Here is a 27,503-nt window from a genome sequence, read left to right on the forward strand (position 1 = left end):
TTTTTTCATTAGTTTTACCTTTGAATATTGTTTAAGAATGACTATATAAATATTTACATGCCTAGAAATGTATAAAAATTGGCATATTTATTAACTTTGAACCACCATAACTTTTTATGGGGGTGAGACCGCTACGAACTTTTTATGGTACAGTGGTGGGGGAGACCTCCTCTTTCGATCATCTAGAGCTTTACCTTAATTTCTATTCTTTCTCTTACTATGAAAATATCGGCCACCTCTAATTTTTACAATAGGCGATTCCAGTGGTGTACAGTTATAGTTTAGTAGGACTCAATCTGAAAAATAAAGAAAGCCGAAAAAAAAAAATTTTTTGGTGTTAAAAGTTATTAAGGGGTTCAAAAAGGTTTTTATGGAAAACTAGAACAAATCCTGGGAAATCCAGCCCTATTATGTAGCCATAGCCCCTTCCACATCTTATGCATAGTATGATACAATGTACACATTAAAACATGCCCAATACGTCAAACTATCTTCGATTTTTAATTAAATATATCGATTAAACGACAATATGTTGGATATCGATACTAGGCTTAATAAATACATACTCTTGCGTTTATATGAAAACAAATGCGTGCAATATTCATGGTTTATGTTATTAATCATACATGTGAATTCGTGTATGTTTCAGGATTGAATAGTGTTGAATAACTACACTTGAAAATACTAAAGTTAAAAAAAAGTGCTTTCTATATATTTTCCTCATTTTGTACTAGAACATTTTCCTTTCAACGATATTTTAGATAGGTTCATTTTCATATTCATTTTTATTTTAGTTTTTCAATATACAATTAAAAATTGCTGAATAGTGATTAAATTTAAATTATTTGTGGAATATTAATTTCTTATAGATACAATAGTTCTATTCAACACGAAACAATTGAGTGGGTTTTTGCTGAAAATGTATGTTTTTTGTTCGAATAAATATGTAAATTAAATTGGTGCACTATCTATTATTTGTTATTTGAGTCATTTCGTAAGCCGATTGCTATAATAATAACTATTCTATTTAAATAATTGATCAATTTTCATAAATGTTCTTTTTGTTGTTTAACAAACTTTCGATTTGCATACAATTTGCTCAGAAAGCATGAATTTTCTAAATAGACATACACCTTATGTTAACCGTGAAAAGTTTTCACTACGTATAGAAACAAGTAGGTATCTTTATAAAAACTAATGGTAAAACTGTAAGCATAAAAGGCAAACAGAGTTTGTTAGCGACGAAAAAACTAAACAATTGTTCACCATATAAAGGCAGACACCAGCAAGTACTTATGTATTTCTTATTTAAATGCATCGACAGTACAAAAATATAGGAAACATCTTCCATTCAACACAAAGATAGACGAGAGAGCAACGTTTTATTAACCTATCAATACACATTCAAGTTTGAATGGCGCCAAACGCAGACTAGCGGGAAAGGACCGGGATGTCAAGAGGGATATATTCTGGGTTGAGACTCGCAATGTGACGGTCGCAAATATACTGTAATCATTATTTCGACATGTAATTGAAATGTAGTAGTTCAGACTTTTTGAATAAATTGTAGACTTTAATGTGTTTTTAACACTGCATACGTCGAAGATACGTTGAGAATTATACGTGAATACAATCGTTCGTTATTAAGGACTGAGTCAACTTAAAAACGGATCTTCTATTAATTGCCTTCAATGGTTTACAACGAACAATCGTTTAGAACGATTGGTCAAAAAAACGTTAAACGAGTTTCATTCAAATTCGGAATTAAACGTTTTCAGAAATTTGTTTGGAAAAAAGAGGGCATAAAAAGCGTTAATGGTTTCGAGTTAGTTTCGTAGGAATGAAGTATTATTTATTTTCTATAGATATTTAAATAAAAAAGAGTAAGTAATACATTTCCGATTTGCAACGATGTTATTTATAACTTACGGTTTCTGGTAAAGTAGAAAACCTCCAACATCACGTGTTTCGATCTTTCAGTCATTGTCCAAGAAAATGACCGAAAGCTAGATGAGATGAAGAAGTTTTGCAAAAAGTAGAATAACGGGGGCGCTATGAGAATCGACAAACAGTAAGGACACCTGAAACCTGATGGATCAGTTAGTTAAGAGACATGATATATACTGTATAAAGAGCAGAAGCCGTCTGTAAAGGGAGACTTCTATGTGGAAATAGTAAGACATGTTCGAGACGCGATGCTATGAAAGGGTGATGAACATATATAATATAGGGCAATTGAAAATTGTTCGTATTCCTCTAGGGGTAAGAAACTCTAACACTAATTGGAAATCATTTAACCTTTATCACTTGGGGCTCGGAAATGCGCCATTTTCAAGAAAATTTACTTCAGTATTCAAACAGTAAATTTTGTGGTTTTTAGCTTTAGCCAATCAGTAAGTTATCAGATCATGCATAAATTTAGGCCAATTAGTATTTTTAACTCCCAAAATTCGCATTTTTGTAACAAGAAAACCGAAGTAGATTTTCTAGAAAATAACGCATTTTGTGATAGTTTCTTCTCCCGTGTAATGTCCAGTCACCTTGGATATATAAATATATGACGTTATAAAATGACGTCATTTTGAAAAAAGTCCGAATCTCCTGATTAGTGAATCTACATCGTCAGCTATGCTCGGTTCGAAGTGTCCACCCTCTTTCTAACTTATTTTACAATTACTGTGCTTATTCCATTTGAAATTAGTATGCAAAGTAGTTTTTCGGGTCTTTCAGGTCGAAGCCAATTTTTGCGAAATATTTACAAGTTTCAATCCCGATGTAGGGTGCCAACGATAATCTCACTAGAAGTAGCGCTTGTCTGGCCGTCAAAAAAAAAAAAGAATTCCAGCCCCCCGGTTGGAAGTCCACATCGTCAGCGGTTAATTATGAGACCCGTTCTAGCTGTCCAGGATTTTCCTTGCCGATTTTATAATTTTTGTATGGTAACTTTACTTTCCAGGTCGCGACTATGTTTTAACTTTCACTGGTAAATTATGGCTAATTATCCGATGACCTATATTTTTGCCTCTTTTGCCATGTCAACTTCAAGGGGGTATCATCAAACAATTATCAGCTCAAAAACTAGTTGCGACCCGTACATGTATTCCTGAGCAAATATTTGGATTTCTCCAAAACCATTTACAAGCACTAATTTAATTTGTCTTTTGCAATTCTTTACCCTCCTACTTTTACTCCTACATGTTTTCAATTCTTCTTAGTCTATACCATTTTCTATAACCACGGATTCTCTACATCCTTCTATGACACATCACAAACGCTTCTAACTATTTCTGAACGATAATCTAATGTCTCTAATTAGTCCTCCATGACCTAAAACTTCAAACGAAGTTAGCATGTAAACTGGTTTTAGGGATTCCTGGGTTGCGGCTAATTTATGGCTGATACTCGATAGTTGCAGTGTTCGGAACTGTACGATAATTATCGTACACATACGATAATTTCATGTCTACGTACGATGTACGATATCATATTATTATCGTACGCAAATAATACGATAATTTTCATGCATTCAAAATTTATTTTATTCGTACCCTTTCAGACAATATCACGAAGACTTTTTTTTATTCGCGAATATTTTTTTTCTTTTTGCTCACAGCGCTAAAACATTTTTGTTAGTTGCAGTGTTAAATTTAGAAGAACGTGCCTGCAACAAAACGTTATCATGCTAGTATGTAGGTTTTTCCTCGGGAGGTAATATCCCTTCGTGTTGGTCACCAGATGGGTCGATGGTCTTCCCATCCACAATTTTGTGATTGTCGTCATGCAGTCACTAACCATAGCCTAAGGTCAAAAACACCCCACTAACATACCTCCACCCCCTATATGTTGTTATATTTAAAGTATTCTTCTATCTATTACTGATTTTTAATTTAAAGAGTGGGGGTAGTCTAGGTCTGTCTCAAATGTAAAAAATATAGTTAAAAAAGATTGTAAATAGTTTATAAGTACAAATTAGTTACGAAGCATTTGCAGAAATATTGATATCAGGATTAATACGAGTAATTTATTAATTATAGTGATTATTTTGAAAAGTACGATAATTTTGCTCCATGTACGATAATTCTACGGTACTGGTACGATAGTTGCCTCGCTTCAGGTTGTGAACACTGGATGGTTGCCTGCTAACTTTTTCATACCAACTCCAAAATAGCTGAAGCTGCTACTGTGTGAAATTACACTCTAAATAAAGTATTCATTTTATTTTGTTAGTATCTATTTGCTTTTATCTGACAATTATCGAAACATTACTTAATCATTCTTAAACATATATTTGTGTTTTTTATCCGAAACACCTTGGAGAAAAGGAAATACAGTCACGCTTTAAGTACTGTACCCATTATGAAAGGCAAACAGCCTTGGGACAGGAAGCAATGATGTATATTTTTGCAATACCCTAGAAAAATACGACGTAATCTATTCCGCAAATAACCAATGTTTACATTCAGAGAAGCCACAGAATGTGGAAATGAAATCTATTAAATGCTCTAAGGCAAAAGGGTTCGAATAAGTAAAATCTATGTGTTTGTATGTATGCACGTAGTTTTTTACTAACGCTACAAACGTCAATTGCTATTTATATACATATATGTATTTGAATAATCCGCAAGACTTTATTCAATTTCAAATAAAAATACTTTTATGTATCAATTCCAGAATTATTTTGGTTTCCATAAATTTACCACTCTGTTCTAATGTCTTTTCATTTCTACCCTTCTCTGTCCAAGTTATCGCAATAAATTCAACGGTAATTGTTTTACGTTAGTTTAACAAAAAGGAGAAAATTAATTTTTTCAATAAATTAAATTTCAACTTCATGCAAAACTGATATATACATATAAAGCAGTTAAGATTCTAATTTATAGTGATAACCAAGATAGCGTTAGGGTAGCGCTGTGACTCGAGTAAGAGACATTTTTAATACGATAACATTATTTATTAGAATACCTTGAGCCATTAATGAAAGAAAAAGAATTAAGTGAGCACTTTGATGTTTTTGTTTGTTTTAATAGTTAATTACATTTCGGATAGTAACGAACGTAGTAATTAAAGTCAATCGTCCGTAGACAATTTGAACACATATTTGCAGGGGAACAATTATACATTAACGTATTTACGTACATATGCATACACACGAATGTACCTTACCAATTCGCAAAAATAGCAATCGATTGATTTTATTCGATACGGCTTCAACCGAGAGAATGAGCAATTTAATTTGTTCCAACACCAAACAATATAACCAAAGTTGCTAGGCTTGCAATGCTGTTGTCCAACCACTATCTGGGTCACAACCTTTTTTCTCAATTTATGCATACACCGCAATTTTAGACACAATCAATTTCCAAGTTGTTAAACCACTTTTGGGAATTACAAGCTATGGAGTAAATTTCAGAACACAACCAAGAAATTAAACGTTCGTAATTTTAATTCCCGCAAAAAAAATAATTCTCTATCATCATGGAGAACGTACATTTACGAAAAAGGAAATTTTAAATTCGCCATTATGAACTGAAAAATATATGTATCATATATACGTGATTACTTCCTCGCAGAGTTTTCGAGCATAGAAAAATTGAAAATAAGAATTAATTGAAGCAAGCCTACCTTAGGCGACCTAACCTAAGCAATATTATTTTTTTTGTACAGCACATTGTACTTCGTTTGTGTTGTCTCATTATAACGGTACGGAAAGTAAAGATAACACGAACGAAGTGATTGTTGTAATCGTGTGTGATCTTTTGTTTACAATATGCTGTAATTAAAAAAAAAAATAAAACTGCCTTAGGCTAGGATGGGATTGAGATTATTACTTATTGTGTACTAGCGTAGTAGGAAACTGTTAATATTTACTTAAGTAGTCTTTCTACAACCGTCACTGTTTACATTCTTCATCGATGTAGTTATTTAATTGCTATCGCAATTTCTCTATAAGAGCCCGCTTCAGATTGCACCTTCACATTTTTTTGCACCTGTTTTATTCACTATCCGATTTCCTATTGCAACTAGGTAATACCCTCCAAATCTTGCTACTTATTTCAGAAACACCCTGTATACTTAAATTAGCTTTCGTAGATATATTAGAAGTTTAGTTTGCTGTACGGTTCTCGTTATACCATTCATATGTGAACTTATGTAAATAAAGCGCAAATAAATGAATTAAGCCCAAGCAATCAAACTTTGCTACAATACGGTAAGGTTACCTTACAGATTCCACTGACATGGTTGTAATTAGACTACGCCCCAGAGAGTCATTATACAAGTGAGACTTAATGTAAAGTTCTTAATGTTTAGATTCCATTCATGTAAGCATTCGACTTGGAAGCAATGAAGTCAATTCTGCTAAATTAAATTCCAATCGCGAGGGAGATACAACTTTACACAAAATGATTAATCTATTAAAATGAGGAATTACGCTGTAACTTTTGTTGTCATTTCTTCCCCAAAAACAATTGTATAATGTAAAAAATCAGGCTACGAAGGGGTAAAGGCTTTTTAATTATGTGAAATCATAACCAACGTTTCACACTCAATTACTAGGCATCCTCGTTAGGTTTAGAATTTTGTGGTTTCTTTGTCGCAACCTGTCATTCAAGTCACTATATATTATTTTTGATCTTTAATAGTAGTTTTGGTAATATTCTTAGTGTTTTATCTCAAATTATTTCTTTAGATTAACGAAAAAATGTTTATTTTTTGAAATTTCGTTAAAACGTAGAATTCAGACAATGAATTTAAAATAGAAATCAGATTTAAATCAACTCCCTCAAAAGATTAATAGATACACATTTTTTTTAAACCGTTAGATTTGCTTATTTGCCCGATATGTGAATAGAGAAAGGACGTAACAAACACATCGAATTATCAATATTTTCCGTAGTACTTTTAAGCTACTTTTTACTGCATTGGTTCGTTGAAATGAACGTTCGAACAATAAAATTACACAATAACATCAATTCAAAAATAAAAACGACAGATACCTACTTTTATATCTTGTTTACGATTTTATAAACCTGCCGGTCATCAACTCGATAGTTTAACTAAATCGCCACAAAGTACGCGCCATTTCATTTCATGAAATTACGCCAATTTTATTTGGTTTTAAGAGAACGGTTGCCAGTAAATAAAGCCAACTATTTTATTACATGGATATGTTTAATTGCACACGCCAATCCCTTTTATTCTATACGTATATCAACTCAAACAGTAATTTCTGCAAAGCTTTAAGCTTTTAATGGATCACAATTATTCATATAGGTACGTGCATTCATAGAAGCATATTTAATCAACCAAAGCGATTCGGTTCTCAGGACACAGATCACTGAAGGTGACTATAGTAGCAGCCAGCGAAACGCTTCAGGAATAAGAAAATATAAAAAGTGAATTAATTTGAATCCTTCCTATTTATTAAAATTTTATTTGTTTCTGCAATTCTGCAACAGTTCAAAGTTTCGCTTAAGTTACACCGACTTACAATTAGGGTTTCACCAAGGCGAGTCTTTATCTCGACGAGATATTTTCGGTCTTGGCTTGGAAATAAAGAAAAGTCCATTTTCTTTGTCTTGTAGGTACAACCTTTTTGGTCATAATTTTTGTATTTATTCAGTTTCTACATTTCTAGCCGCAGTGGTGAGCACCAAAAACGGGTGTTAGTCAACGAATTAGCAGTGAATGGTTGCCATTTGAACCTGAGTGAGATGAGGTCTTAGCCAAAGAACCGACGTCTGCGGAGATACCAGAAGATTTATCATAAATGACAATTAGCTTTTCGAATAAGTCAGAAGAATTATGATGATGAGATCAAACTAGAAAAATAATATGTGCAGTAGCCTTCGAGTACAAAGGTTCGATTGCGTTTTAAAATTTTCAGCAACATCGTGGATGTGCAGCCAGAAAAGTTTGGAAAATGCTTTCTTAAAGTAAACATTTTCTCAGACATGAATAAAAACAGTTGGCGAATCGCTTGTTTTGATTTGATTGTTTTCTTATGTAGTCTTCCTTTTTATGGCGCATATAAAAGAGAGCGAGATGAATAAACACATCAGTTGAGAAATCTTGCGAGTTAAACAAACAAAAATGACTTGGAAAGACAATTTTATTACTTCCTACTTCAGCAAAGTTAATGCTCTTTGAACAAGACTGATTTTATATTTTATAAACAACCTGTAAAGCCACATGAATTGATATTTTATTATCTTTTAACAACCAAAAGTGATGTTTACGTGAGATTTTGCGTATTTCGATATCATTTTATCGAAAGACACTATTGTAATGAAACCTTTAACGAATTCCGAGATGATTAAATAAATCCGCACGGAGTTTATTAGGAGAGAAGTAAGAGAGGACAGTCATGGTATACGAAATAATAGGTTAAATAATTACAAACCACAGTGATATTAACAAAACATGCGGCCATTACTACAAAATATTAATTGAAAACAAGGATTTAGTATGTCAGGGAATGAGATTATAATTTAATACGTTAATTAGCGCTTACAATAATTACATGTTCATTCCAGGAAAATTTTCTATGGAGGATTGGAATTGATATATGTAATATGTACATACACACTTTAATATAGAGGTGTCCGACCGAAACAGGACTCTATCGAAACCGAAATTTTCTCAAACATATTAAAAATCTATTGTTTACTGAAATTTACTTATACACACAGCTCAAAGGTGTTAAATGAAATAAAAAACAATAATTGAAGTATGTGAAAAAATAAAGATTTATTTGAAATAAATTATTTCTTTAGATATTACTGCTATAAAATAAACCAAAACTAAATAAATAAGTTAATGAATACTTTTTGGAACAAAAATTTGTCAATAATCAACACGTACATTATAAAAAAGGACCTCTTTAATTTAATATTTCAATAGCGTTTATAATCACAACATTAAATTTAGAAGTCATTGACATCTTTTAGTGTAGTTAGTAATGTGTGATTACCTAACCAATAATAACCTTTAGTCTTATATTAGGTATACGCTAAAAAAGCACATCTTTGCAATGCATTTTGATATCTAATTTGAAAGCATCCCCTACAATCCTTATGGAAAATCGGCTTCGGGCAACTTGGAATATGATGCTCTTTAGGACTTTTTGATTAAAAGAAAAAGATTAATAATATTCTCATTAATAACTGGACAAAAGTTATTCATTAATAATTAATATCCGATATTTATACCTTAAAATTATAGGCACTTCTAATTCCCATGAATTTATTATTTACTAAAAAGTTACCAATTTTCTGGAAAATACAAGTGCTTTATTTTTTTGAGGTTTACAGTACATTTTCACCAAGAAGTACATTCAATTATAGAGTAGATAAGCCGAAAATTATGCGCTATTTTATCAGTTGCTCACAAACTTTTATTTTTGACCACGATACCATGAGAACTTTTGATCAGAAAGTCATAATTTTAGCCAATTTGACCGGAGCCGATTGTATACTCTTGCAACTTAAATTAAATGTTCAACTGTCGATGAGACTGGTTTAGTAAAGAAACGTGGAACTAAAACAAGAAGTAGGTTCTATTTCTTTATTCAACGTACAACAATTTCCATTTTAAGCGAGGATTGGATAACTATGAACTAAAATGTACCATCCCCTTATCAATAATGATATGATGATTAAAGCAGTCTACATAATAAGATGAAGGAAATATTGAACTTTTCATTCTGATAAACTCCTGAAAAGAGTCGTAGACAACTAAATGTATTATGTGCATACATATCATAGGAATAAGCTACACGTTTCAGATTACACAATCATTTCACATTCAATCGTAAAATGGTTGAAATATATGTGGAAGATCCGCAGTAAATTCATAATGCATTTGCATTCATTGGAGTTCCGCGGAATCGTTTGCCGCAGAGAACAATTTAAATAGAAGCCGGTAGATACATAGACGATGAGGAGAGACGGCGCCGCATCTGTATCTATTTCTCGTTTTCTAAATGACAACCGTCCATTCGACCAACCCAGGACTTGAAGCAGCAGACAGCCGAGTCGAGGAAAAGACAACTACGACAACGGGAACGACGACCGAGTTACGCCAACCGGTCGGTCGGTCGGTCGATCGTGGGCTGTGTGGTAACCCGAACAGGATAAAAGGTTCATTTTCACTTGAAAAGCGTTACCGAAGAAATTTTCTCCTTTTTCCTTTTCTATCTTTTATTTTTATGTCGTTGGCACAATCACGGGCAACTGCGATTCTTTTAAACAATAATGCACTTCGTACTGAAGATTCTGTTTCACGTGAAACGGCGAGGACGTGGCCAAGATACCAAACAGCAAGTAATTTCACTCCAGTATTCTTTTCTTTTGTATGATGTTATATTGAAAATTTTTTGTTTCAAATAATATCAGGAGGAGATTTTATAGTTATAACCTTTCGTTTGGACACAAATATAGATAGACAAAGTGCATTTACATTTAGCTGTTCTATATTTACATATGAATTTTATAAACTAAATACTTTTATCCTTCTTGCTTTTCTGCCATTTTTCTTCTCCATAATATTTCTCTTGTCCTTTTTAGACCATTCTTTCTTTCTATTCGAATTTCCATTTTTTTGCGCCATTTCCTGTTATTCCACATTTCTCAAAAATATGTTCCAGTGTCTGGTTCCAATTTACACAATCTGCATATTTTCTTCTTTTTTTTCCGTCCTATTCTCACTTCTATTCTAAATCTTGCTGTTAAAACTACATTATTTTTAATTTCTGATCTTTCGCCTTTCAAATAATTTAGTTTTTCCTTTCTTTCCATATTTTCTTGTATTCCTGTGCCAATTTTAACTTCATTTAACCTCATTTTTCTTTTGTTTTTGCTGATGAATGTCTTAAACTTTCCACCTCTTTCCATACATTTCCATGCATTTCCACCCTTTTCCAGTTTTTATCTGTAGTGTCCATACCCTTTTCATTAATTAAATTCATTTTTTTTTCTTTTTCCATTTTTTTTAAATAACATATCGTCTGCTGAATTTAACACTTTTCCTGTGTACTTTAAAGCTCTTTTCGAAATATTTTATAGTCAATTTTTCTTTTTTGTTTCTTCTTGTAATATGTATTTCGGTGTATTTCTATCCAATTTTAAAATCCATTCAGATAAAAATATACATATGTATGTGATATTGTTTGCAGATGAAATAGTACAGAAAAAAACGTGGCTTGGGTACACCCCGGGAGGTCCATACGAATAACTTAAAGTGGAACGAACAAAAATAACATGTTCTATTTATCATTACTTTTACTATTACTCTATTATTGCTATGTACTCGTATCCTTTTCTTATCATATTTTTATACAAATGTTCTTAACATGCAATAATAATAACATTACTCAAATAATGTTTGAATCCTGTAGTAATAAATAGTAACATTTATGAATTGCAAAATTCAGCTAGTTCACCTTTTTTTTTGTTTTTTGATTCTCTACAAAAAAAAGGTCTGGACAGGTTTTATACATTTATATTCAAAAAATGCTTGCAAAATTTCAGACTCTATGGGAGAATAGTTTGTGTGATATTAAATAACAAAACAAATTAGCAAACACTATGCGAACACTATAAATGGTGTCTAGTGAATTTATTTGACGTAATATGTACCTAATGCTGGACTGAGGAGCAGTGATGGGAAATTCGAGCCCGAAAGGTATTACTAATCTTATCATCAAGTATGCCTGGAAGTTTTTTCTTGGAGAGATTAAAAAGGTGATATCTTACGATCTATTTGAAATTGTGGAAGCCTCAATCAATCATTCGAAACAATCCCACAACTTTGACGGTTTTCTCAGTTTGTTTTTGTTTTTCTTTTAAAATTCATTTCTTCTCGTCCTGGGACACATTCCAAGTTTCCAGGCTTTCTTGCATTGCAGTGCGCCGCTTCATATCTTGCTGGTTTAGCGAGAATAAACCTTGACAAGTGCTCGGTGTAGCCAACGGAATAAATGTATACAATATTTCGCGGTCGGATCGAACAAATCTGTGTGCTCTGCGCCAATTTCGAATAAATGCAATATCCAGTTCGAGTTCAACGTACACACACATTCAGACGTAGTCTGCCTGCTCTGTGAATTTCGGACGTGAACGTTCTTCGACGTTCGTTTCTATTTAAACGATAGGGAGGAAGAATGGTAGATTACACAAATATCGTGCACGTACGAGACATTATTTTTCCGTTTACAGAAATAGTATAAATAAATCAATCAGATCATTTTTAATAAAACCGACAACCAGAAGATATCTATGTGGGGTAGTTTTCTTGTTTCTGTTTGACGATTAACTGCATATAGCACCTTTTAAATATACTATATAAGCGTGATTTATTTCTTGTTTTTTTCTCTTTTTGATAACATTATATTTTCAAATATCACAAAACGTATGTGGCGAGTTGATTTTATGAAATTCTTGTGAGGCTTAAGGATAAGCAACGAACTTCTGCTTCTGCTTCCGCATGTGCGGAAGTTGTGCAAACTACAAAAGTTATAACAATATTCTAACACTGAAATATACAAATTACACAAAATTGTTGCCTTTAATAAAAAGAAGTCTCTTCTATGCTCGCGAACGGTAAATTTAGAAATTTGAAAAAGGTTGTTAAAGGTGTATGTTTGGAGCATGGCGTTGTACGGGTGTGAAGCATGGACAGTGGGAGCGGCGAAAAAGAAAAGGTTAGAAGCGTTCGAAATGTGGTGTTATAGGCGGATGATGAGGATATCGTGGGTAGAAAAGGTTAGAAATGAAGAGGTATTAGAAAGAATAGGAGAACAGAGGACTCTATGGAAGTCAATAAAAAATAGGCGAGATAGGTTGGTAGGACACCTTCTCAGGCATGAAGGTCTAGTCAGAGACACATTAGAGGCAGAAACAGGAGTTAGGAGGGGTAGAGGTAGACCTAGATTAGATTACTGTTCGCAAATAGTTAAAGATGTGGGCTGTTCTAGTTTTAGGGAAATGCGAAGTTTAGCTCAGGATAGGAAAGAGTGGAGGTGCGTGTCCTACCAGTCTTAGGACTGATGACCTTATGATGATGATGAAATGACATTGGTTTTATCGGAGGTACTAGAAGTAGTAGGAGAACAAAGAGTGCTATGGAAGTCAATACGATAAACGCGAAATAGGTTGGTAGGACACCTTTGCAGGCATGAAGGGTTAGTTACAGACATATTAGAAGCAGAAACAGGACCTAAAAGGAGTACAGGTAGACCTAGATTAAATTACTGTTCACAAATAGATAAAGTTAAGGATGTAGGATGTGCTAGTTTTAGAGAAATGCGAAGATTAGTTCAGGATAAGAAGAAGTAGAGGTGCAGGTCCTTAGGGCTGACGACTTTATGATGATGATCGTTCATTAGTAATGTAAGTCTTTGCATTTTTCTAAATAAGTATTCCCTCTCTCGTAATATATTTTCTTTTTTTTGAAGTGTAACAGCGTTGCTTGATATTCATTTATTAAACATAATTACAAGAAAGGATAAGCACCGGTAAGATGCTGTTAATTACTGTGTTATTACTTCACTTGCTAAAGTCTTGTTGCAACCGGAGTTCCTGAAGTTACCGCATGCCAAATGCAATTAAAGCATTATGGTAATACCGTTGCGACACCATGTTCTCTTACATTCAGTTTCGAAGTTGCTTAAACTTTTTACATTCGCACTTACACTTATTTGCTCCAGAAGGCAAACTAAAAACTGCCCTACTAATTGAATTAACTTCCGCACCTGCCCTCATATTAATGCGTTCCAGACGCCGGGAAAGGGCGTTTGGCACAATGCTTTCATTTTAACCATTGCATTCGAACGTATGCAGCGAAAGCTCACAACTTTCGCGTCAAAAGCAGTCTTTAAACTTTCCATTATAATTTAATTTAAGTTCGTTTTGTATTTCCTGCACCTACTCCGCTGGGTCGTTCCAATTAACATTGAGAGAATACTTTAAAAGGTGAATATTAAGTAAGCTTCGCTGTAAATTTAAACATAGCTGATTTATTTATTGGGCTCTGGAGAATCCCATTGGTATTAGGATATTACCCGAGACATAAATATGGTAGGACGGAAGACCTTCTACAACCTTCTTTTAGGTATTTAGGTATTGTGGAAGTGGTAGGTCCTGGTTGGGGACATGCAGATGAGACAAAGTCTCGCCGGGCGCATTCCGAGTGTTGATTGTGGCATATGGTGAAGCTACAATGGACCGATGCAACATTTATCGGTGGTACAAAATGTTCTCAGAGGGCCGAGAAGATGTGAACGTTGAAGAGCGTGCAGGACGCCCGAGTATGTTAACAACAGACGAAACCATTGAGGAAGTGAAGAACGTAGTATTGGCCAATTGGCATGAGACAATTCGCCGCAAAATTCGTACCAAAATTGCTCAATTTCGACTAAAACCAACATCGTAAAACCATTGCTAAGGAGCTGTTGGACTCTGTTCGAGACGACCCAAATGAGCTCCAGAGGGTCATAACTGGTGACGAATCATAGTTTTACGGTTATAACTTGGAAACCAGAGCTCAATCATCCCAATGGAAGCTGCCGCACGAGTCAAGACCGAATAAAACGCGCCAAGTTAGGTCGAATGTGAAGGTTTTGCTTACAGTTTTTTTATATTGCAGCGGCTTGTGCATCATGAGTTCTTGCCACAGGGTAGAACGGTCAATAAGGAATATTATGCGCAATTTGCGAGAAGCAATCCGCCAAAAACGCCCGAATTTTGTGGAAGAACAAAAATTGGCTTTTGTACCATAATAACGCCCCTGTTCACGCATCGTTGCTTGTGCGCGAATTTTTGGCCAAAAACAACACACTAATAATTCCGCAGCCACCGTATTCCCCAGATCTGGCCCCCTGTGACTTTCTTGTTCTCGAAACTGAAGAAGTCCATGAAAAGATGACGCTACGCTACTTGGAAAAAACGTTGGCACAGTGTATAAATCTGGTGGAGATTACTTTGAAGGGGACAAAATGGATATTCATGAATAAATAAATCATTTTTGAAAAAACACTCAATTCGCGATACTTCGTACTTACGTGTCTGTATCTCTTTACTTTTGCCTATAACGACAGACAAAATTATAGTAGCCCCTTCGTCGTCGCCATACCCGAAATCCACTACATCCAAAGATAAAGAAGTCCAACCCTATGGATGTTACGCACATAATTAGGTAAATATTTTTGGATTTAAAAACCTCACTGTTCCTGTATAGACAAATAATGTCTTATGATTTCAAGGAACTTCGTCTTAATCCCATTCTGAAAGTTAGAACCGCAATAATCCTTACCGTTTAAGGAAAGGTAGGGTGATGTATGTATGAGATAATAAAGGGTCCAGATTGTAATCCAAATTCAGGACCCAGTTAATACACCATTAGAGAGCAAAAGTGGAGTTCTCGCGTTGCCAAAATTCTATAGTAAATAAACTCTCCCGAAACACTTTACTCCTCTCCTTTTCTACGTGCAGATTTAATGAATCCAAAACTTCAACGGAAACTTGAACAATAGACGCTCGTTAAATAATACATGAGACGGGGGACCTATTGTAGCGTGTAAATGCCAGGCCAGCAGCACAAGCTAACCACAACCACAACGCCAATAATAGAACCGAACAACTAAACTGTTCAAGATCAGCAGATAATATCGGAGAACACATTTTTAACAGACACTGGGGCTAAATGTCGATTCTAGAACGAGCAAAGTGCACCACAGTACATATAGTTAAGTCGAAATAAAATGAGCAAGTTGACAATAAATTACGAGTGTGTTATAGGTAGTGTCCGACCGAAACTGGTTTTTACGACCGAAACCGAAACCGAATTTCGGAAACGGTCTCAGTTTCGGCCGAAACCGAAACCGAAAATTCCTTATAAGGATCATGTTTTGAGAGAAAAAGAGAGAAAAATAAAGAAAACGTCAGTTTTATTTTTTTATATTTAAATCACATAGCTCTGCAGTCTTTGACATTTTCATTGATAATCAAATCAAAATCAACATAACAACCCCTCATTTAAGGAAATACTTTAATTGCGCCTTAAAAATACTTAAAATAGGTGAGATGTTTATTTCAGTAAGTATAGTAGACTAGACTCATTTTTCTTTTGAAGATTATTCATGCTTTTTTTTTTAATATAATATTAATCATAAAATTACTTTTGTTATTGTTACTTAATATCACAATAGGTATAGGAACTTAATATTTAAGTAATAAAACAAAATAAATCACTTTTATCTTAATTAAGAACAAATTAACTTCTTCTACACTTAATTCGTCATGTTGAATGACACCAAACTTCAACAGAAACAAAAGGTAAACGACTAATTCAACGCGCCGTACATGACCGAGCAGAGCGCGAGAACTCCCAAACGCAGTTTCGGTTTCGGTCGTAGTTTCGGCAGGTTTGCCGCCAAAACCGACTTACTCTATGTAAGTCAATAAAAAATAGGCGAGATAGGTTGGTAGGACACCTTCTCAGACATGAAGGTTTAGTCAAAGACATATTAGAGGCAGAAACAGGAGTTAGGAGGGGTAGAGGTAGACCTAGGTTAGATTACTGTCCACAAATAGTTAAGGATGTGGGTTGTTCTAGTTTTTGTGAAATTCGAAGTTTAGCTCAGGATAGGAAAGAGTGGAGGTACGTGTCCAACCAGTCTTAAGACTGACGACCCTATGATGATGATGATGTAGATAGATCGTCCCCCCCCCCATAATCAGAGACTAACGTTGTAGAGATGTATCCAATGCAGAGAAAAGTACCCGATACAAAATTTGTAGCATAACGTATGCAAAACAATGCACTTAGTAAGGCATTGGGTAAGACACTCCGAGAATACCGTGAGAGAGAAGAAGATATCTTTAGGTATAAATCAGACATACTGCACTTCCGACATCCTGGTCTGTTTTATACATATACTGTAACACGTCTTATGCGTAGGCCTATGCATTGAAGTGAGTGCGGCATATATGTCTATACTCACTTGTAATAATTTACTGCTGACTTGCTCATCTTATTTCGACCTGCCTATACATATATTCGCGTGCACTATTCCGGAATAACGAAATTATTCCATTAGACGCATCGACGCAAGCAGTTGCAGGAATGCGTGATGGAAAATCTAGGTTAATCCTTACTTGCCACGTTAACCGTAATAATTGTGAGTCAATTTTCATTTTTTCCAGAAAGAAGTCGCACTTTTTTCTACCTTCCAATGAACATGCATAAACACGTATGGTGATCGTAATTATAAATGAATGAGACTTTCACGGCTATTGTTTTTTTTTTTTTTGATGGTGAAGTACAAGTCACTTTGAGAGATCTGGTGATAATCTCTAGAGCGAAAATCACCACGTTCTTCAATATGCCGTGCTGGTTTATAACACTAAGGATAAGTAAAAACCTTCATAATATGCGTAAATAAATAGGATGTTACCTACGGGTCTGACGAAGGAAGCTGGCGAGCGATCGCGCAGGTACTTGCCCATTTATGATCTATTTGGGTAAGTCACTTGCAACCGATACACAAATAAGCTTTCAGTAGGCGTAAAATATAGTATTAATACAGATAGGACAGTAGCGTACTAGAAAATAATGTAAAAACATGACATCGTCGGAATCTCTATCACTGTCACCAACATCAACAATTAGTTCTTCTGTTTGTATGTCTATTACTTACTCATTGATCCCTGCTTTTAAATATTTAATCTACGCCCCTGATAGGAATACTGAAAAATGAGGGCTGCAATCGTTATACCTAAAACTGCCTACTTTTGCCACCGCGCATTCACGCCATTTTAAAATTTTCGCCAGCTTCCAGCGTCAGGCCTGTACCAGCTCAAGAAATCTTCAGCCAGTATTAAGACAAATTGTTATAGGAGGATAAACACGGTAGGATGCCTCCACCTGGATTATGTTGACTTTTTCTCAGTAATTGGTATCGATTAAAATTAAGTTTCAATCTTTATTTTTAAAAAATTGAAATAAATTCATCTTTCAAATGGTGGTACCTACGCTGATATAATGAGATACGTTTTTAGACGTTGACTTGTCTATAATAAGATATATATACATACTTGTACTGGTCAAGTTTATTCTGTTGAAGTGTTAAGTTTTCAGGAAAAACAGAATTAAATAAATTCAATCCTTAGTGACTATCTGTTTGTACCCCAACTTCATTTATTCTTTTACTACGTACTAAAACTTTTGAGCTTTGGCTTTCACACATTAACATCTTTCAATTTCCTCTATTCTGCACAAAATTTCATCGTAGAACGGATTTACTTTTGTATAGTTATTATTATTATTATTCGTCTTTTCGTTCTATGCGTTTGTTTACGTAACTCGGTATCCATGAAAATGTTAATCCATACGCTAGAGGCAAACTGGAAACTATTTCATAAGGGAGTTGTTTTCTTCCATTGTTATTTTATTCAGAAAACACAAACAATACATATACTCTGTTTATGAGAATTCCTGAATTTTCAATAGGTACACAAAAATTCTCTACTAAAAGTTCAGATTTATCAAACCACCTCTACAGTTTTTCATTTTCCTGAAAGGATTTTATTAAAAACTATAAAAGTGTATAAATGTAATGTACGCAAATATTTGTAGGGTGGTTCCTAATAGGGGTGTTTTCGAATTTTTATGCTCCCAGCGACTCAAACGTTTCAAATAAACTGAGAAGTTAGCGGATTAAGAATAATCAAACCTATTTGAATGATTAGATACAGATTTTGTTAACGGTTTAAACAAATTGGTTAAATAAACGATCCCTTGTTTTTAATTTGGAACATTTAATCCCGAGGCGGGTCATCGTGTTACACGAAACGACCATAAGGCAGTAAAATAATGTCATAATATCCCGGAGAACAAATTACGACGCATCTTAGGGGACATAATAACATTCGCTTGTAATATAACGTCAGTTGTAAAAAGTGCAGCAGAGTCGTGTAGATGTAGAAAACAGGTCGGGGATAATATTTACGACTCCTTATAAAAAGAAGCACGCCAACCCTTACCATCCGGGCTTTATGGCACATTCTTTATCTCGTTTCGTCTAGTGCTCGTAATGATAAGGTCTCTCTGCTACATAAGTTTTCCTGGACACGACACGGCGCGGTCGCCTTACTACACTTCCTAACGGCAGTGCTCGACAGGTCGTGCCGAATTAACTTTGCAACAAGATTAAACCCCATGCGCAACCGAAGAAACAAAGAACTATACACTGATTCGAACGTGATACACTATTTTGCCCTAATGGTCACGGGCATTTTTCAATTGGGATCAGTTTTCTGCACTACCTAAATTAAGTCAATCAATACAACAACAACAACCGTAAATATGTCTATTACTACACGATCAGTTGTAACCAGAATGTGAGTAGTCATCTGTATTATGTACCATTAGCAATAAAAATTGTTGAATTACACCTTATAGAACTTCGAACTTTTAGTAAATAAGCAATGATCGACTTGACTGTGAACTCCAGTATGAAATTTTGGTATGTTGGCAGTTCGTTAATGCTGAAGAAAAAAAAAATTTGGGTGTAATGCTGGTTGGCGGGCAGTCCCTCCGAGCTACGCCGGAAGGTCCTTTTCAACCTGCTTTCAGGAATCGTGGGAATGGATGGGTGGTGGTTCGGGTGAGAAAGTTGAGACGGGCGAAATGAAGACAGAAGAGAATGAAAGATTATCTGTGGAATATTACTGCCCCAGCATTTGCCCAAGTGATCCAAGGAAACCACAGAAAAACTTGGGACTAGGGCAGACGGACCCGGAATCGAACCGGCGTCCTCCTAAATGTTAAGCAATATATATACCCAACTAGAATTTATAAGGGGCATGCCCCATGAAGCCTGCGGGCCTCGTGTGTCTAATAAGGGGCATGCCGATTTACGGGTTTCCCCGTAGATTCCTCATGAAAATCCCACCAAAAAAACTGGTGATACTAAAATGACGATTTCCTTATGGGTTTTTCATATGAATCTTAAGGGACAAACCTAACACATGTAGAAACTTACAAATAAATCAACCTTAGGGGGCTCGATGAAAAAATGAAAAAACTGGTAACAATCGTCTTGTCTCATTATGTCGTCGTTTCAATGAAATCTTTTACATTTGCAACGAACCAACAAGTGTACTCCTGATATTGTTATTATAAGGCAACTGAAACCAGACGCATTAGGTCGAACAACAGTAAAACAATTGTAATTTAAAGTATTATTGACTACAAAAGAGCCCAATAACACAATCTTACTTAAGAGCAAGCAAATTTCACAAATAAGTGATATAAGTATATATTCCTTAAATTGGAGATGTAAATTGCATTGAAATTTCTGGAAAACTACTTCAAAAAAGAAAATCTCATTATATGTACCTATCCATGCAATGCACTTCATTTGTGTTGCCTTTACCGATCGTAACTTTATGATCCTAACCTAACCGCAGTTAAATTTGATTAGTTAACATACTGAAAGATTATGGTATAAATTAAGACCTCCCGCTCTAATCTCAAACAAAATAACACAAACTCGCGGTATTTTAAGCCAATTCCCGCTTCCAGGATTCGATCCGCAACCTTACCAAAATCATCTCAGTATTTGGACTGGATTTATTAGTCGATTCCTGCTTGAAATCGTATATCTAACTACTACTTGGCCTAGTTCAAGTACGAGAGATCCGACGAAAGTCTCATTTTGACCAATTTGCATCAACTCAATTAAGTATCTGCCAATGCGACTGGTGCAATGTAAGAGCAAAACAAATATTATGCAGAACATTCCACTCTAATTTGTCCTACTTTTCCGAATCTATTTAGTGTTGGGACCAAGTATACGAAATGTTATGCCGTCAAGGGAGTTCGCGGAAACTCGACTTTGACATCATCAAGAAACAGACAAACAAACAATTTGCTTTGGTTAAAGAAATAACAAGTTTCTGAACTGGAAACTCACAACATCTATAATAATATTATGCGGATAAAAACGAGATGTTCTGACCGCAATTACATACAATGATGCCCATTTCGGCTTTGTTGGCCATTCGTAATTCCTTTTTATGAACTCAAAAGCAAATAATGATCCATAGCTTCTCAAAATTATCCAATATTGCAAAAGTGTGTCACAGTACCTACTTCCACAAATGACTCAATACGTTATGGTAATAAGAAGATGTCATACAGTCCGATGATGCAATATAATAAAAAAGGTTTTGATAATACGAGATCATATTCTGCCCAACTGACAATTGATCAATGTAGGATAGGTATAATAAGCAAAAGATGTTGACATTTCTTTGGCTTTGTTTGCCAACCTCTTCGTACAAATATCGATCAAGGAAACACCCGTCAACACTGTTTACCTGTTCTCCACTGATCAGGTGGAATTTTCTCTCGCATTTGCACAGATTTGAGAACATGGGCAATTCATGGGCAAAACATAGGAATTCATCCAACACAACTTTATAAAATAAAATATATCAGCGCAAGTCAAGTGGGTATTAATTCACAGGTCTGCGAAATTCTTTTTTTTTTAAGTTTTTTTCTTAAATTGTTCATATTTGTCGTAATTGTCTTAAAAGTAATAGAAGACGATATTCATATGGTGTATACTACGTCACATTAACCCATAAATGCTCAGAGAACACATTTCCATTTGAACTCTTGCCACGTAATGAGTGCGACGAAAAAATATTCGATAACCAGTGTTTCTATGTTTTAAACGATGCTCTTTTCGATGGTGTTGGTTAATAATACCTCCGACAATATTAAAGCATTGAAAAATCGAAAATAAACAAAAAAACGTGATTTTTTGATTGACTTTTTTCTTAAAAAGTAATTTTTTGTGTCCTTACGATTTTTTTTATATGGTTAAAACCTATATAAATCATGACGTCGATATCTAAACATGAAATAATCACCGTTGGTCAAGTCGAAAAGCCTTTACAAACTGTTTGATCAAACCAATGTAAAGTGGTGGAAGCAATACTTTCTTCTTTCAAACTCGTATTGATGACATTTTTCACTCCGAGTTCCAATTGCATTCTAATTTGGACATAAAAATACCGAATAACAATGATTTTGATTTACCATAAGTCCACTGTCTTAACACTTCAACACATAATCGGCATATTTTATCGTAACAGAGTGTTTATTTTGGTAACACAACTTCATTGTGAAGTAAGTTTAATAAGAATTTTTTTCAGTCTGTTATATTCAATCTTTGCTTGACTATTGTATATTGTCCGCAAAAGTAAAAAAATAGATTTGAATTGTTTTTACAGAAGCCATAGTTAAAGATAAATGAAACACAATTTTTTATTACAGGTTAATATTTTATCTCTCTCAATAATGGCGCGCTACAAACTATTTTTTTTTTTTCAGGCGGTGTAAACGACTGTAATTACTTTCAGACTATCTAAAATAAAGTAAAAGACAATATAATGCTCAGTCAGAGAGTACCAACATTTGTATGCTTAAGATAAATTTATACAAAAAACTTTTTTATCGCAGACCTGTGTTATGTGTAAAACGATTGTGGATTTCTATCTTGGGTTACAATACGGTAGGTAATAATTATTTAAAATACAATGGTACTCGTTATGTTCCCGAAAATATTCGCGAATGAAATATGGAAAAAGTAAAATATTCAAGTTCGGAGATCCGCGTTTGCAATTCATCATCACCCTCTCGACCGTCCTCTGTTTAGTTGCAGGAGGTCACGCCAGAATATGAAAGCAAGGCAAATACTTCTCTACTACTCGAAAGACTCACTTCTTTTCAAACTGCAAAACCAACGAGGCAGAAGGGCAAAACTCCCATGAATTTGTTTTTGGACGGAGGTTTAATTAGTAATGCGTCGTTCAAAGGCTTCGTCTGAAAGGCGAGATGACGAAACTGCATCCGAAGCGACGAAAGCGACGACGCAGAGCGAAAAATCTTCAACTTATTACGCAACGGGTTACATTCCCCTTGAGGGTGTCGTTCTACCGTTGCATCCTTGCATTGCTTTTTGTAAAAAATAAAATCCCAGTGCACCTTCCAGGTGAATTAAAAATTCCAAAGCTAATAATCCTACCTTTAGGCGACAGCTGTTTCACAACGAAAGCGCGTTGTGACGTACCTAACTAATTAGGGGATGGAACTGTATGTTCGCTACTTTCTTTAAATATTACTGTAAACATCCCGACTCAAGCTATTTTAATAATCACAATAAATGTAATTTTGCTAATTTATTCAATTTGCATTTTCATGAATATTTAGCGAATATTTTCAAACATTTTTCCCCGTATTAGCAAAGATAAACGAGCTTACGTAATATTTGAGTGATCCATATTCTTAGCCAGGTAAATAATTTCCTTTCTAAATACAATCAATTAAAAAAAAAGGAATACAGTGGTTAAGACTTACAAGATTTACTGCAGGTTATATTTCCTGTCCTTTGCCGGTATCAGCTAAAAAAAAAAGTTGTTTGTTAATTACCTACTATTGATTGAATTATTTAAAATACATAAAAAACATTTTAATTGCGTATTTTCTGTCCATTACGCAAACACGTCCCAATTATTTCGTAATATCGAATACAGACAAGAAAAACAAAAAAAAATGAGCCAAACTTCATTAAGAATGCTTATAAATAGACATATATGGTACGGAACTGAAACTTGGCAAGAATTTCCGCAGTATCGATTTTCAATGTTTTTCCTTGCTGAATAAAACGGTTCTTTTCTATCAGACCGAAGTTGATGGCAGCCACATTTTTCGCTTCCCCAAAATGATTTATACAAGCAGTTTAGAAACGGATGTCCGGTTGGTTAAAATGCTGCAATAAATTCGTTGGAAAATTCAGTACACCTCAGGAAGATGAATACAACACATCAGTACGTAGTTTGAACTTTGCTGTCACTTTAACGAAAAAGATCCCAGTTGAAACAGATGTGGTCAAATTATAGCCAGTGGTTAGCTAAACAATTCTACGATTGAAATTAAACTGCGTCAAGTAATTCGTTTATTTAGTTGTAAGAAAAAAATGTCAGCAAGTTGTTTCGATACACTGATTTATTGAATCAGTAGCCACTCTACATAAATTTTTACCGCAAGTAATCGATTCTACTACCATAAATTAAATATAAATAAAGATAAATTTGCAAAACCATTTCATCACAAGACTTGATAATAACATTCTCAATAGACAGGAATGAAGATAAATAAAATCGTTTCAAAATACGATTGACATTTCCAAATAGAGTAATAAATCATGATGTCTAAACATTTTGCTAGATCATTGTGTGATTCTATTCAATTTTAATAATTGGTGAACTCTGTCAAACTAGCACACAAATATCACAAAATCGCAATACGATTCACACGACAACTTGGTGCTCTTATTATTTTAGTGCTTCATTTTGTGTTTAAAAATTAGTGTAAAAATTAGCACGTCATCATCATAAGGGTCGTCAGTCCTAAGACTGGTTGGACACACACCTTCACTCTTTCCTGTCCTGAGCTAATCTTCGCATTTCCCTAAAACTATAACTTACATGCTTTTTACTATTTAATTATCATTAAAGTCGTTAATCGTTTTCCGATTTTTTGTAATGTAAACGTGCTAACTAGGCAAACATGAATAGAACAAGCAGGAAGAAGTTTCTGGATAGTGTTGCTATGTTCTTGATAATACCGACCATGACAAGGAACATATTGAAGATGCCATCTGGTACGCAGTACAAAACGCTTGCAATGCAGGAGACTACGGCAACACTACCCCAAATTATAGACTTAAATTTAATTACACACTTTGTTATTTGTATGACAAAATGATTGAAGGTATTTGCACGAATCTTCTTGTACGAAGTCGTATTTTGCATCTAACAGAATACCATAATGTTCGGTTCACAATTCGCCCTTCGTGTATAGTTAAACTACACCTTACACGAGCTGCTTTATCCGCTTATTCCGGTTTTAGAAAAATATTAATACATGCTCATAATATATAAGTGTGCTTTATTATTTAAATAGAAACTACGTCCTTTGTATATTAAAAACCCTTGCGAACATGTGAGTGCAAATATACACCATTACACGCGTATGAAGGAATGTCAGATCTTTAAAATGTATTCCAGACAGTACATAACAAAGGATCACGAAGAGAGGCAGTCAAATTTAATGAAGCATATTCCGCATATTTCCTTTTTCCTTATGACTAACAATAAGCATTGGAAAATCTACTTATGTATTGACATAACTTTTATTTTCAGATCTTGATCTTGTTGCCCGTTATTTATTCCACAATGAATATTTAGTACTATCACAATAACTTTTAATTTATGAATAAATTTAACCAGAGTCTCCCTTCTGATAGGGAGATGAAATTTACCAGGAACGAAACTGAATTAAACATTAGATGAATGTGTTAAATACGTACGTATGGTATTCTCGTTGTCCTTATGAATTATTTCATTTAAACCAGAATACGCGGAACTTTAATAAACGATATACAAAGAATGTGATTTATTAGAACCATTACATTGCCATGACGAAGTAAATTTCAACTGTAAGCTCGTTTCTTAATGGAAAATATGATTTGTGTCGCGATGAATTATACCGACGGCGCATTCGACCCCGTGTATTAATCAAGAAAATAGTTCTAAGGAGTTTAAGTCGTTGCGGCTATTTAGAAATGTCATAGTGTAAACGAAGATACAAGTGCGCTGCTTAGCACGGACTTAAATAATAAGGTGTCGTTTGTGTTTTTTACCGTTTCTTTTTTCTTCTAACAGTTTCCCGAAAGGGCGTGCCACAACTGCAGCATTAAAAACAACGCTTCTGGTGGTTTCCAAAGATTATTTTGAAGATATGAGTCTGATTCTTTTTATGAGAAGTTTTATGTTACCACATGATTTTTAATCATTACGTAATGTATATATATATACATNGGTGTCGTACATATATTATATATATATAATCAATTTTTCTGAGACACCCCTCTTCAAATATATTCGGAAGAACGTACTCTAAGAATCATTGGTTTACATCACCATGAGGGAACAAAGAATCAGTAACTTTAGCAATTTGCCTTGAAAAAATCTTTATCAAAAGGCAAAACATCGATGTTGGTTGCTATATGTTTTTTCTCATTTTAACTTCGATTTTTGCACATTTTTGCATAGGGGAAGAAATGAAAATTAAGTAATATTTGATCTATTTTAAAGCTTTTGTGGCCACCTCTTAGAGGAGCTAGCACTTCTTAGGGTTTTCACCTTGTCGCGGTAGGGGTACTCCGGAACTCAATATCCATACTGCGTTATGGCGAGGACTTTGTGAAACCCCTAGGCAAAGAGAAGCGAACGTGCCATAAGTCCAGTACAGACGTAGAAGATTGACGCGGAAGAAAAACCCGCTCCGCCGACACAACTAACTCGTTGAAAAGTTCTAGTGCGGTCAGCGAAACCTTTAATAAATAAGTCAAGAATCCTTTAGGTGTGCTGGGTTCCATCCATCAAAAACGAAGTAAGTATCCTGACGCAGTAGTGTGCATCAGGTAGACCTAGCTTAACCCCATTGGTGAGTTGTTGTCCGGACTGATGGGCCGTGGTCCGTTGGGTTGTTTCCCCGACGTTTCATCCCATTGGAGAAGTTACATAGATTGAGTGTGTAGTCCGACCCATAAGCAGGACTACACATTTTTAGGCGAAGGCATAGCAGATGTGAAAAACATAGTGGCTTGGATTAGCCAAAAGGCTCAACGATGTTCGATTATAGTGACACAAATTGTATGTTGCACAACGAGGGGTACCTAACGGCCCGGAAATCTAGCTTTGGCTCTCCCCAATCCAACTGCTGTAGGGCTTGGGGGGAGGCAGACCGAATAGCGGAACAAATAAGTTGGCCTGTTGGGCCGTTGCTGATCTTGAGCGTACCCTTTAAGATGTTAGATAGGCCAAAACCTGAGGGCCACTTGCATCGACAGCTTCAGTGGCTTCCTGAGACTAATAGGGTCAACGGAGGGTCGACTCCATGAAATCGTTTTTCAATTCTGGTACACTTATGTCTGTTTAGCATGTGGATAAGTTTTAGCAAAGCGCATTAAATCTCCATTAGTTGTCTCATCAGAGGCAAAATTATATTACTTTCGAAACGTGATTAATCAATTATCAAAACTATGGGAAATGCGTCGTGTTGAGAACCTTTGTCTTCAACACCTATGTTTAATATCTTAGTATTTCTTTAAAGTAACCTATTTCTTAATGGCTGCAGTAGATCTTTGCCGCAGTATAAACGTCTCAAACTGTATTTGCGAGCTTTACGGAATATAGATGTCGGCAGCCTGGGGCTATTTATCATAATTGCCTCAGACCCGCGCTCCTAAACAAAGACGCACACATAATCCGGATTAAATAGCACAGAAAAGGAACAGTTTAATAATGCCAACAGTTTATTATCGTCAATCATTGTGCCTCTTCTGTCGCAGCGTTTTTTTTTTTTCA

General features: G+C 34.8%; 1 protein-coding gene across 3 annotated transcripts in view; it reads right to left on the reverse strand.

Moving 5' to 3' along the window:
• Positions 1–27,503, reverse strand: part of LOC108738082 (rho guanine nucleotide exchange factor 10) — a 207,177-nt gene that overhangs the window by 171,006 nt on the left and 8,668 nt on the right. For 2 of the 3 annotated variants that reach the window (XM_018471321.1, XM_018471319.1), the window contains exon 2: positions 23,428–23,471. The exons of the other annotated variant lie outside the window; for it this stretch is intronic. The gene's annotated coding sequence lies outside the window, so the exon portion shown is untranslated. The remainder of the gene's footprint in view (positions 1–23,427; positions 23,472–27,503) is intronic. 3 annotated transcript variants of the gene reach the window in all.

Source organism: Agrilus planipennis, unplaced genomic scaffold, assembly GCF_000699045.2.
Source record: "Agrilus planipennis isolate EAB-ADULT unplaced genomic scaffold, Apla_2.0 scaffold165, whole genome shotgun sequence".
NCBI lineage: Eukaryota > Metazoa > Arthropoda > Insecta > Coleoptera > Buprestidae > Agrilus > Agrilus planipennis.